General features: G+C 46.1%; 1 protein-coding gene across 4 annotated transcripts in view; it reads right to left on the reverse strand.

The window, feature by feature from the left end:
* LITAFD (LITAF domain containing) overlaps positions 1–13988 on the reverse strand; it is a 39331-nt gene that overhangs the window by 14993 nt on the left and 10350 nt on the right. The window contains exon 1 of one of the 4 annotated variants that reach the window (XM_083153370.1): positions 421–474. The exons of 1 other annotated variant lie outside the window; for it this stretch is intronic. The gene's annotated coding sequence lies outside the window, so the exon portion shown is untranslated. Of the gene's footprint in view, positions 1–59; positions 205–420; positions 475–13988 lie in introns of those variants that run through there. 2 more of the 4 variants (XM_083153372.1, XM_083153373.1) reach the window with 2 other exon arrangements.

Genomic DNA, 13988 nt, shown 5'->3' on the forward strand with positions numbered 1-13988 from the left:
GAGAACCACTGGTCTATGGAAAATTGCTTGCCAGTTGCAGTGTGGCTATATGGACATACCAGGTATATAACACCCTGCCTGGTTCACATTTGCTTTAGCTTTAGCACCGTTAATAAAAAAAGAAATGAACGACACCTTAAAAACAACTGCATGCAGTTCATAGAGAGGGAATGAATTGTAATCAGATAGGGCGTGGGAGATTTGTAATGTGGGAAATAGGTGAGCTGGGAGAGGTGTGGTTTGTACTATGGGAGATGTAGATACACGGGGAGTGGAATATACGCAGCAAGGAAGAAAAAATACTCTCACTGTTCTTATGGAATGCGCTTGTAAATTGTAATCTAAAACTTAACTTTAAATTGATTGTTGTAAAATAAATGAGTGATGTTCAGTTATATAAACAGACATACATGATCATACCTCCAAACATGACCCTCTCCAGGAGGGACACAGTGCTCTGTTTCTGGACTTTCCTCTCCTGTGGTGAAACGGAATGGGATCATTCGTCAGACTGCATTTAGGTCTACAGTCATTAGGTCGACCCCACTAGGTCGACTGGCAGGAAGGTCGACCTGACTTTAGGTCGACATGGGCCAAGGTCGACATGACTTAAGGTCGAATTTGCATAAAGGTCGACATGAGGAAGGTCGACTGGTCATAAGGTCGACATGGCTTTTTCACTGGTTTTTTTATCCGAATGTCGACACAGTCGACATGGACACAGTTGGCAATGAGAATCGGACCCTCGCATCGCTCGCTTCGCTCGCGATGCTTCGGGCACGGTGCCTCGCTGCGCTCGGCACACTATTTTATTCTCCCACCACGCCCTAGTGGATGGTAGGGCATGAAATACCGCCTGTCGGCACATGTCGGCTCAAAAAACAGTGAAAAACCCATGTTGACCTTATGACCAGTCGACCTTCCTCATGTCGACCTTTATGCAAATTCGACCTTAAGTCATGTCGACCTTGGCCCATGTCGACCTTAAGTCAGGTCGACCTTCCTGCCAGTCGACCTAGTGGGGTCGACCTAATGACTGTAGACCTAAGTTCATTCTAATAGATGACCGCATCCCGGTGAAACACCTTTGTTATCAATTAACCTGTTTAAAACAGGTGATGGCAATCATACATTTAGGGGAAGTCCAGAAACAGAGCATTGTGTCCCTCCTGGAGCGGGTCATGTTGGGAGGTGTGTACTGATGGAAACGTACATAAATATATACATGAAAATAACCCATACTTGCCTACCTGACCCTCTCCATGCGGGAGAAAATGCTCTGTTCCTGGACTTCCCTGGTAATGTATGATTGCTATCACCTGTGGTGAAACACCTTTACCTAGCTCACCACAGGGGATGGCAATCATACTCTACCAGGGAAGTCCAGAAACAGAGCATTTTCTCCCGCGTGGAGAGGGTCAGGTAGGCAAGTATGTAAGAAAGGTGTTTCACCACAGGTGATGGCAATCATACATTACCAGGGAAGTGCAGGAACAGAGTATTTTCTACCTCATGGAGAGGGTCAGTTAGGCAAGTATGAAATAACCCCATTTGTAGCGACTTTGTATAGTCAATTTTTTATGGGGCTAAAAATTAAACTATTGTAAGTCTGCGAAATATCTATAACAATTTCATATGCAGTATCGACAGTTCTATATAGTATCGTGTACGATAAATATATCAACACAATGAGATATTCGTATGCAGCACCAGCAGTTTTATTTAGTATTTTATACACTTCGAGGACACTTATAGTAGATAAATACAAGCCTGCCGACAGTTTGACATACAGCAATTTCACTAAATAGATACAGTCAGCACTGTTAGTAGTAACAAAGGTATCTTAGTTCCTTTTAGTAACAATGGGCCTTATTCAGATTTAGTCAGCTCTCCTGCGTGTTCGCGCAGCGGAGTGATGTTTTGCGACTGCGCATAGTCAGTTATGCGCATGAACAGCCGCTGCGTGCGAGAGGCCACGGCAAACCATGCGCTCGCACACAACAACGAGGCTGGGGGGGGGCATGGTGTTGCAGGCCGGGGGATTCACCCATGAATTGCCCAGCGTTTCATGGGCATTCCTATGAAAACGCTGGGCATTCACATGGTAATTCGCCGATGATGTGGGTGTGGGGACACCAGAGAAAAATCATTCGATGGTTGGCGACCATCAAATGATTTTGTGCCTGCATGCAAGGCTGCAAATGGATGATTATACAAATCACCCATTTACCTGCCTGCGGGGAATTACGCCATGCAAGGGGGGTGGGTGGGTGTGTGGGCGGCGACTGGTGGACTCGCAAAGCTGTGAAATTTGCAGCCTTGTGAGTAAACCAGAATAAGGGCCAATGTTTGTCTCCAAGGAATGGTAATAGTATGTATTAATATTTATCATACTAATAATAGTGAATGCTACAGTGCCGCTTTTCAAGGGTTTGTCAGTAAAACTGCATTTTGTCTGTGTGCACAGTAGCAGTAATTTCTATGTCATTAGAATCTTAAGCTGAGCCCACACTAATAGATATATCTGTAGATCAACGGATGGATTGGGCCGTATGTTCTCCAGTAACACTTCCCGATCCGTCGGAACTGACATTACAAGTGCACCCGCCCATTGAGTTGTCAATCACTGGCAGCTCCCGGCGAGACTGCATGGTTGGTTGACAGATTGTCCGTACACACAGCATGATGCATCTGAATTCACTAACGCCCCATTCCCTCTCTCGGATCACAACCTTATCACCTTCTCAACCTCCTCCATTTCTCCAAACTCTACAATACCTAAATCATGCAAGCCTCCTCTAATCCGCAGAAATACTATTGCTATTGATTTTCAACAACGTTCAACCTCTCAGCAACAACTGCTGTCACCCATTTCTACACTTGCCTGTCCTGAGACAGCTGTAACCCACCTGAACCAGACTCTGCAAACTGCCCTTGGTGAAGCTGCTCCAGCTACTCCTCACAATCCATGTAGGCTTAGATGCCAACCGTAGCACTCTAAATTAACAAGACACCTACAAAAACTATCACGTAGATTTGAATGTCAGTGGCGTAAATCTCAGAATCCAAGTGACTTTATCACAACATTGATAAACAAACTTATTTTCAATCTCTCATCACTTCTTTACCCCCCCCCCCCACACACACACACACACACCCTCCCCACCTGCTCAGTTTGCTTCCTTCGTCATGGCAAAGATTGCTAAAATCCAAGATGAAATGGCATGCTCTTCTTCAGCCAGTGACTTGCTTCCTGAGCCTTTTGCCACTTTCTCCTCAAATGACCCCACAAGCAGAGGCGGATTGGCCCACTGGGAAACCGGGCCGTTTCCCGGTGGGCCGGACCAGATTTCACTCTGGCTGGGCCGCTTACCTTGGTTAGAAGCGGCCGCAGCCCAGCCTGGTCACAAACAGCAGCATTTCCCAAAATAAATATGGCTGCCGCATATATGCATATACTAAATGCACATATGCGGCGGCCATATTTGTTTTGGGCCATGCTACACTGTGTGAGCAGCTGCAGCCGCTGGATGTCAGTGCGGCGCAGCAGTGGTGAGTAGTGTCTGCACCCCCGCCGCTCCCCGGCTGTGGAGGCAGCAACCCCCGCCAACAACACCCCCCCGGCTGTAGCGGCAGCAGCCCCCGCCGCAAACACCCCCCCCAGCTGTAGCGGCAGATCTCTCAGCTGCCTTTGACACTGTTGACCACTCTCTTCTCATACAAACACTACAATCCCTAGATCTTTCGAACCCTTTCTTGGTTCTCTTCCTATCTAATCGCTCTTTCAGTGTTCGCTTCTCTGATTCTACCTCCTCTTCACTACCTGTCAGTTGAAGTACCACAAAGCTCAGTCTTAGGTCCTCTACTTTTCTCAATCTATACCTCCTCTCTTGGGAAACTAATCAACTCTTTTGGATTTCAGTATCATCTGTACGCTGACGATACTCAAATCTATCTATCCTCCCCAGAATTGTCACCATCAGTATTGCTCCGTACTTGTCTCTGAATGCCTTTCTGCCATTTCATCTTGGATGTCATCTCGCCATCTCAAACTCAACCTTTCCAAAACAGAATTAATTATATTCCCACCAGCCAAGAGTAGTTACCAACCTGATATCTCTATCACTGTCGAGAACACAACAATCCTACTCAACAAGCTCGCTATCTAGGGGTCATCCTCGACTCTGAACTGTCCTTCATTCCTCACATTCAATCTGTCTCTAAATCATGTTACATACATCTAAAAAACATGTCCACAATTAATCCGTACCTTACACAAGACACTGGAAAATCTCTAATCCATGCACTCATTATATCCCGCATTGATTATTGAAACAGCCTCCATACCGGTCTTCCTAAGAAAAGACTCTCACCGCTACAATCCATTCTGAATGCAGCTGCGAGGCTGATCTTCCTGGCTAGACGTTCAACGTCTGCTGATCCGCTTTGCCAGTCTCTCCATTGGTTGCCTGTATATTACCGCATTCAATATAAATTACTTCTACTTACATACAAAGCCATTACTCTGACTACACCAATGTTTATCTCTTTGCTTATCTCAAAATATATCCCCACCCGACATCTCCGCTCTGCACAAGATCTGCGTCTCTCATCCACACTCATTACTTGCTCCCACTTACACTTGCAGGGTTTTTGTTGGGCAGCACCCACCTTATGGAATGCCCTTCCACGCACATTAAGACTCTCCTCTAGCCTCCAAACTTTCAAGCATTCCCTGAAACATTCTCTACAGGCAAGCTTATCATAATAAGGAACACCCACATAACCTCCAGTAGCTTTCATATCTAATTACATCCCATCAAGACTGTCTTGTAATCTGATGGGACTGCCATGCTATGGAATTCTATCCTTATGTATCCCTCCTATTATCCCTATAGACTCTAAACTTGCAAGCAGGGCTCTCCTACCTCTATGTCGGTTTATTTCTACCCAGTTTGTTTAATCACTGTTGTTTCCAATTATAAAGCACAACAGAATATGCTGCGCTATATAAGAAACTGTAAATAAATAATAAATAAATAAATAATGCACCGATATATGTCTAGATATATCGGTGCGTCGGCTGTGTTGCAGAACTGATGCAAAATATCTGTGAACAACGCAGTTATATATCGCTCGTACAAATACAGTAATACACACTAAATTATATGCACCTAGTCATAAACAACATAGGCGTAGGCATGGAATTCATGTGCAAACGAGAAAGGAGATCGTGCATTGTTATCGACAGAACACACTAAACGAATGCACACACCCCCCAAGTGCATCGTCTGAGCGGATGTGTACAAGTGCACACCCGTTCCGAATATGAGATGCCACAGCTCCGGGTGTGCAGGGGGTGATGAGATGCCGTAGCTCAGGGCAGGCAGGGGAGGGGATGACTCACCGCAGCTCCGGGTGGGCAGGGAGGGGGATGACATGCCGCAGCTCCGGGCAGGCAGGGGGGTCAGTGGTGTGCGGGCGGCGATATGGCTGACTCACCTGCAGCCTGCTCCAGTCCCAGGCTCCTAGCCACTTTCTCCCCTCGAAGCTCTGCTGCTGCTGCTGCTGCTCGCAGCTCAGTGGCGGATTCAGGGGGGGGGGCACCCGGGCACGTGCCCCCCCTGTCATTTAATTTGTCATTTAGCTGAGGACCAGGGCTTTCCAACAAGCCCAGCCCTGTGTCTCTAGCCCCCCGGGAACCAGAGATATCGCCTGGCAAAGCTGTAACGTTTTTTTCCCCATAGGATAATATGGGACCCGTCAATTCCGACCCCCACCCGGTTCCGACGGCTGCCAGTCCCCCCCCTGGCATCACAGAAGCTTGTGGTTGATCTCATTCCATTTGAAATCGCTGGGCCTTCAATATGATACCAGGCTGGTCCATATCAGTCCATCGGTTCCAGAGATATTGCGTGTAAACCGATTTTTTTATTGTTGAAATGTAATTTCATAGCTGTTCATGTTCTTTGAGGGCAGATTACTCTGGAACCAAACGTTCCAGTTTCACTGGACCAAAATCATTCAAAGCCCACTCAAAAGTTCTTCAATATGATACTTGTCTCATGTAAATGGGTTAGTTGGTTCCGAAGATATAGCCGGTTAAATTAGATAACTGGTTAAAGGGGGGGAGGGGTGGTTTTCTCTCCCCCACACACCAGAAAATGCAGGGACTGGGCTGGTGTAAAAGGGGCCAACCTGGGAATGCATTTTCTGGTGTGAAAGGGGTATTATTTCAAATAGCCAGGACCTGCAGTGCTCTGAATACAGCCAGGCTCTGCCACTGTCCTGGCGGCAGCTGTCCCCCATTTACTGCGAGCATGTATTCCCCTTTGGCAATGAGCATGTAATCCCACATGGCAACAAGCATGGAACCTCTGGCAATGAGCATGGAACCCTTGGCAATGAGCATGTAGATAAACAGCACTTATATAGCATAATTTTTAATAGGCATTATGGTGTTTGGCATAATACATAATGGACATAATGGCGTGTAACTTAATGTGTAATGAACATTATGGTGTAAATGTTCAATGCGCGCCTTTGGCGCACAATGTCCCTGTTTATAATTTTGGCTTAATCTGTGTGGCATTATGTGAATTCTGGCTCAATCTGTGTGGCATTATGTGAATTTTGGCTCAATCCGTGTGGCATTATGTGAATTTTGTCTCAATCCGTGTGGCATTATGTGAATTTTGTCTCAATCCATGTGGCATTATGTGAATTTTGTCTCAATCCGTGTGGCATTATGTGAATTTTGTCTCAATCCGTGTGGCATTATGTGAATTTTGTCTCAATCCGTGTGGCATTATGTGAATTTTGTCTCAATCCGTGTGGCATTATGTGAATTTTGGCTCAATCCATGTGGCATTATGTGAATTTTGGCTCAATCCATTTGGCATTATGTGAATTTTGGCTCAATCCATTTGGCATTATGTGAATTTTGGCTTAATCCATTTGGCATTATGTGAATTTTGGCTCATTCCATTTGGCATCATGTGTAAGGGGCAAGTATAATGGGGTCTAGTATTTTGTTGCATAATGTGTAGAAGTTGTATATGGTGTTGTACATTACACTCAAGGACACGCCCCCTGTTGAGTGGCCACGCCCCCATCCTTCACTTTTGTCGCCATGGTGGGCCTGCGTACTTTAAATCCCATTCCCACCCTCTCTCTGCCGCTCGCTTAGCATGTACACTGGCACCACTAACACTGCCCCTCCCCTACCTAAACCCTCTTTTATCATTGTGCCCCCCCTGTCATTTTATCCTGGATCCGCCCCTGTCGCAGCTCACCACCACTCTCCAGTGGCAAATGCCTAAAGCTGCCTAGTGGTGGCGCCGGCCCTGACTGTATACAATAAAATACATTTTATAGGCAACAAAAGGCTAGCAACTCTGTGATCCCACTGTTTCACCAACAGCATATGAGGGAGAGGACTATTCCAAACTCAGTTCATTTTTTACCTTTGTGATAGCCAAGAAACATATCTCCCAACATGACCTAATCCAGGAGGGACACAACGCTCTGCTCCTGGACTTCCATCTCAATGTATGATTACCATCGCCTGTTTTAAACAGAATAATTGATAAGAAAGGTGTTTCACCACAGGTGATAGTAATCATAAATAAAGCTAAAGCTGTGTACACATGCTGAAAATTTTCCCTGTTTTCGATTAGATTTTGCTTGTAGAAGCAAAATCAAATCCACGTTGAATGGTTTTTAGGACACTGTCGATCTGCATTCGATTCGATGCGCGCTCCCGTTTTCTCAAAATCTAAAAGAAAAATAGACTGTGCAGCCAAGGAAATATCGAATTCGATCCAGTAACTCGAATGTGTGCAAAGTACCATGAATGTAAATCGAATTTGATATCGAAATAGATATCTAATGCAAAAGTACAGATCTAACATCAAATTGAATGGGAAGAGTCTAATGCCAGATCTAATAGAAAATCGAATCTAACAATCGAATCTAAAGCAAAATTAAGTGTGTATACATAGCTTTAGTTCAGGTATTGAGCATTCTGTCCCACCTGGAGAGGGTCATGTTGGATGGTATGATCTAAGACAGGGCTCGACAAATCCCGGGCACCAGGTCGACCAGAATTTCCTGCCTGGCGATTAGATTCTGATAGGATATAGCACGCAGCAGCAGTATGTCTCAGCTCCTGCCTCAGCGGATAGCACAAGTCTCACACGACCTCTCAGCGACCCCCCTCCCCGCATAGTGGTGTTCAGTGGAGTTCTCAGCAGCAGGAAGCCGCAGATGTCAGTGCGGCTTCAGCCGGCTCCTGCTCAATGCAAGTAAATACTGTGTGTTGGCTGGCTATTTCCCCTGCCGCGGCTGCTATTGTTACCCCCACCCTGCAGCGGATAACAGTGTGACACCCCCTTCGGAGATCCGGACCCCCCGTGACTGCCGAAAACCCCTGCATTGTCTAGAAACTTCTGTGCAGTGGGAAGCTGCGCAAATGTCAGCGGTGCTCCAGCCGCTGTCATGCTGAATGTACTGTAAGTGTAAGTAATACATTACACTTTTAAAACTGCTCCTCTGCCGTGGCTGTTACACCCCCTGCTGCGGATAAGCATTAAAATAAACCCCGGCCACGGATAACAGGTGGTACACACACACACCCCCCCCCCCCCCCCTCGGAAACTTCCGAGCAGCAGGAAGCCACGCAGACATCAGCGCTGCTCCAGCCGCCCTCCTGCAGAATGTTAGTGTAAGTAATACTTTACACTTTTAAATCTGCTTCCCTGCCATGGCTGCTATTGTTACTACCCCCTTTCTGCGGATAACAGAATGAGCCAAAATTCACATAATGCCACATGGATTGAGCCAAAATTCACATAATGCCACATGGATTGTGCCAAAATTCACATAATGCCATACGGATTGAACCAAAATTCATATAATGTTACATGGATTGTGCCAAAATTTACATAATGCCTCAGAGATTAAATCAAAATTTACAATATGCATCATAAACAGGGACATTAAAAATTTACACCATAATGCCCATTACATGTTAAGCCACACAGCATAATGTCCATTATGTATTATGCCAAACCTCATAATGCCTATTAAAAATGATGCTACATACAGATGGAACCGGGCTCCCTCTTGCTGGCGAATCGCCAGAACGTCACCGCTGGCGATCCGCCAGCAGCCCGGCTCTCCATCTGACTGAGACACGCGTGCGTCTCCAACGCACGCGCGTCTCAGTTTCCGTGCGGCGGGGTGAGAGGAACCTGTCCGTCTCCGCTTCAGGGAGACGGACAGGGTTAGGGGGGGTGCGGGGAGGCGGTGGGGACCCCGGGTGACCGCCAATAAGCCGGCGGGGACCCGGGGGAAGCCGTCGGAAGGGGACGCGCACGCATCTCGTGCGCCCGCATCCCCTTTCGCAGATACAGATGGCGGGTGGCAGGGGATCGCAGCTGGCGTCGCAATCGCCATCCCCTGCAAAGAAGAGACCCGCTCCATCTGTAAGTGTTGCTTACCTACATGCTCATTGCCAAGGGTTTCATGCTCATTGCCAGGGGTTCCATACTCCTTGCCAAGGGTTCCATGCTCATTGCCATGTGGGATTACATGCTCATTGCCAAGGGGGAATACATGCTTGTGGTACCTGGGGGATAGCCACCGCCAGGCAGAAGTGACAGCCATTGAAAGCCAGGCAGAGAGTGGGGGGCTGCCCGGCTGTATTCAGAGCACTGCAGGTCCCGGCTATTTGAAATAATACCCCTTTCACACCAGAAAATGCAGGGTTTTACCAGGGAATATTGTCCCAGGATCATGCAGGGACATTCCCTGATTGGCCCCTTTTACACCAGCCTAGTCCCTGCATTTTCTGGTGTAAGGGGGAGAAAAAACACCCCCTCCTCTCCCTTTAACCGGCTATCTCGTTTAACTGGCTATATCTTTGGAACCAACTGACCCATTTACATGAGACCAGTATCATATTGAAGAACTTTTAAGTGGGCTTCAAATGATTTTTCCCGTGAAACTGGGGTGCTTGGTTCCAGAGTTATCTGCCCTCAACGAACAAGAACAGCCATGAAATTACATTTCTGAAATAAAAAACCCACAATATCTCGGAACCAATTGACCCATATGGACGTGCCTGGTATCAAATTGAAGGCCCAGCGATTTGGGTTCGAAAGAGATCAACGAGTTTCTGTGATGCCGCGGGGTGAAATGGCAGCCGTCGGAACCGGGTGGGGGTCAGAATTATCGGGTCCCATGTTATCCTATGGGGAAAATGTTCTAGATTTGTATGACGATATCTCCAGTTCCCGGGGGGCTAGCGACACGGGGCTTGGCTCATTGGAAAGCCCCGGTCCTCAGTTCCAAAATGAGCTATGTCTGAAATGACAGGGGGAGCACGTGCCCGGGTGCTCCCCTGAATCCGCCCATGGGTGGGGGTGATTTATGACATGAGTGGTATTTATAAATGTTAAGCCTAATCAAGGGGTACAGGAGAGAAAAAATTTTGGCATTTGCTGGCTTAGACCATCAAATTAATCCTGCCCCCTTCCCTGATTAGGTGTCTGCAGACTGCGTAGCACAAGCAGGGACATCCAGCTATGGGTAAAACCATTGATGATTCCTTAATGTTATGCTCTGGTGGCACCAGTGATGCTTTAACCCAGGGATGGGGAACCTTCAGCCCCCCAGCTGTTGTTGAACTACACATCCCAGAATGCCCTGCTACAGTTTCCCTATTTGGCCATGCTAAAACTATTGTATGGCATGCTGGGATGTGTAGTTTAACATCAGCTGGAGGGCCAAAGGTTTCCCATCCCTGCTTTAACCCTCTGATGGCCAAAGAGACTTCCTTTATTGCTAAGGGTTTGATTCAATGTTGTAAGCAAACGAGGTTCAAGGTGTGAGCCTTCGGACACAGCACTCGGATATCTGCAATGACAGAACGCATCTTTTTCTTCAGATCCCTCCTGCGGCATTAGTATAATTTCACTGTTGCAGCTGCTACTGGTTACTATACAATGCTGAATCAGGCCCTAAGTACAATGCCCCATGTTTTGTGTAGCAGTGTAAAACCATAATTTAATTGTGAAGGAGGAGATATCGAGAGCTGTCAATCACCGGTGGCTCCTGGTGCAACTGTACGGGTGGTCGGCGGGTTGCCCGCACACACAGCTCTAGATTTATCAGGCATTGGCTGTGTAGCAGAGCCAAAACGATATATCTGTGAACAACGCCATCCACAGATATATCATTCATGCACACTGGCTGATGGAGCATCGATATATCGGCCAGTATGTATGTACACACCTTAAGCAGTGAATCTTTAGGGCATTCCTTGCCGAGCAGGAGAGGATCTAGCTATTTCTTCTCTGCAAAATGACTTTTCCACAAGCTCAAAACATGCAGTACCCTGGGAAACGATATTTGAATGTTGCCAGGTACTGTATGGAAACATGATACATGATACAAACCTTTGTGCTTAGCAAATACAAAACCATTCAAGATGACATTTAAACAAAAAAAACAAAAAAAAAGATTACCATTACAGTATCAAGTTAATGTGCCGAGCCATCAATACGAACAAAATATTTACTGATTCCACCTTCTTCAGTTTTTCTTGCTGTCCAACATACTGTATAATAATAGGTATGCGCACATTGAGTGTTAGGGGTGCACAGGCACCCCCTAATGCTGTGCCTCACCCTTATGAACACCTCTGCCGCTAACAATACCAGCAATACCCTTAACCAAAGACTTTTGCTTTTTAGAACTGTATTCCATTTAAAGAAGCACCCATCAATCAATTATATGTGTGTTTGCATTGTTAATTGTACTAGACCATTGTCATATCACTAAATACCTGCATCATCCATATATGTTTATGACTGTATTTGCATGTAATGTTACACAAAGTAATTAGAAGTTTACAACTGAAATAGGCAGGAGATTTTGGTGTGGCTTAGAGACTTTTTATATTGTAGCGAGTGCCAATAGAAGGAAGACACGCCTGATTGGCGGTGTTAGACACGCCCAATAGGTGGAGCTATGCCCACTCCTTTGGCGGTGCACCCCCTAATAAAATGTGTATAATCATCTAAATAATACATGGCTACATAGCAGATGGTTCAGACAAGGACTAATGTGGTCCAAACCAGTGGGGTAGCTACCGTACGGCAGCCACCGCGGCTACTTGGGGGAGCAAGCACCAGTGGGCTGCCGCCGGTGCTCCTCAGGGCAGACAGTCTCCCAGCACCTCCTGAGAGCTGCCCGTGCCGCCGCCGCATTCCTGGTCCCGCACCGCAGATATCCTCCTGGCTCCGTCCTACAGTTCTAATAAAAATTACACAACAAAATGGCTCATTATAACTGCAGGAGACGGAGCCATGAGGACATCTGTGGTGCGGGACCAGGAATACGGCGGTGGCATGCGGAGGGGTAAGGGGGTGCTTAACTTTACTTGGACGGGCGGGTGGGGGAGCTATGGGGGGTGATGTCAATGTCGGCGGGGGGGCGGAAAAATGTTAGTTACGCCACTGGTACAAACATCTGAACTGCAAAGACACATTCATATTTATTCCCTATTTTGATCATGCTATCCCTGCAGAATACTACAACATATTCTTCCTATAAATTATTATATAATATTTGCAAAATATGACCATTGCCATCATTTCCCATCAATCCTAATTACATAAACCAGTCTGTTGGGATGTTGGCCAAGTGATACTCTGAAGGCACATACTGTAACTAGGCAGAGAACAAACTTTATATATCCTGTTTCACCCTTCCTTATCTAATTATCCCACAGTTATAACTGAGGATCTGGTTGCAGCCAAACCTGTTTAATATATATATAGACACAAAGCTAAGATTAATATTTTCTTTTTCTATTGCTGCTAACATAGTGGTGATACCTGGATATCCATGTGAGGAGTGTGACGAGTTACACTGGCCAGACTTGTTCTCCTCTGCCAAGTGGATACTTATCTTTAATGACATGTTTGTAGTTACTAGCAGTATACAAGAAAGCAAGAAGGTAACCAATTACAAAATGTCACACCACTGATATACAATTCAATAGAATGTTCCATTATACTGTGACTGGGCTGCATATCTACCTACAGCATATTCTACAAGCCAACCTAGGTGCGTGCCTAGGGCCCCGCAGGTCCCATGTGGGTAAGATATCCTGGCTGTCCAAAACTTTCCCAGATGAGCATTGAGTGACTACCATATGACATCACACTCCCACCCACCTACATTCTCTATCAACACTCCAGCAGGCAGAGCACCCAGAGACACACTGTCCTCCATTCTTTTCACTTCCAACTCTCCAGTAGCACCAAGACATATACTCTATCCTCAAATAATTACCAACACCTCAGCACATCAACATTACATATTGCTGATCAGGGACTTCCGTCTCCTACAGCAACAGTAAAGGCAGCAGGCCATGTCCTGCACATGCTTGTTTGTGCTCTGGGGTACATAAAGCAGAACCTAGAACAATGGAGGATCTAAAGGTGCTCACTTTAGGACTGGCACCATCCATTGTCTCCTGTATTTATGCCACTGATTGGGACAAAGTTTTGCTGGTCTTTGCTGGAAAATAATAAGAGGCCATTTTTTTCAATGAGTTATAACAACTTGAATGATTAAACTCATGGTTATGGATAAATGCTAATATAGCCAATCAGATCCCAACTGTAATTTTTCAAGCACATGACAGGTGTTAAAAAACATAAATGAGTACGTCTGTTGGTTAAAGAGAGACTTTCGATGTCAATGGTCAAGCTCTTCACCCCAAATCAGTATGATCCAGTCCATTTAGTTTATTTCACAGTTGTATTGAGCAGCCTTTGTTGACGGGGAGTGCAGTGGATAGTAACTTGTCTTGTGTTGTCCACATGACAGGAGTTGAATGGCCTGGAGCACCATTTGTCAAACACAAAGCACAAGTTAAATAGTAACGATGCAGGACGTGGAATGACGGTAAG

Source organism: Crinia signifera, chromosome 7 (genome assembly GCF_055691185.1).
Source record: "Crinia signifera chromosome 7, ASM5569118v1, whole genome shotgun sequence".
Classification (NCBI taxonomy): Eukaryota; Metazoa; Chordata; class Amphibia; order Anura; family Myobatrachidae; genus Crinia; species Crinia signifera.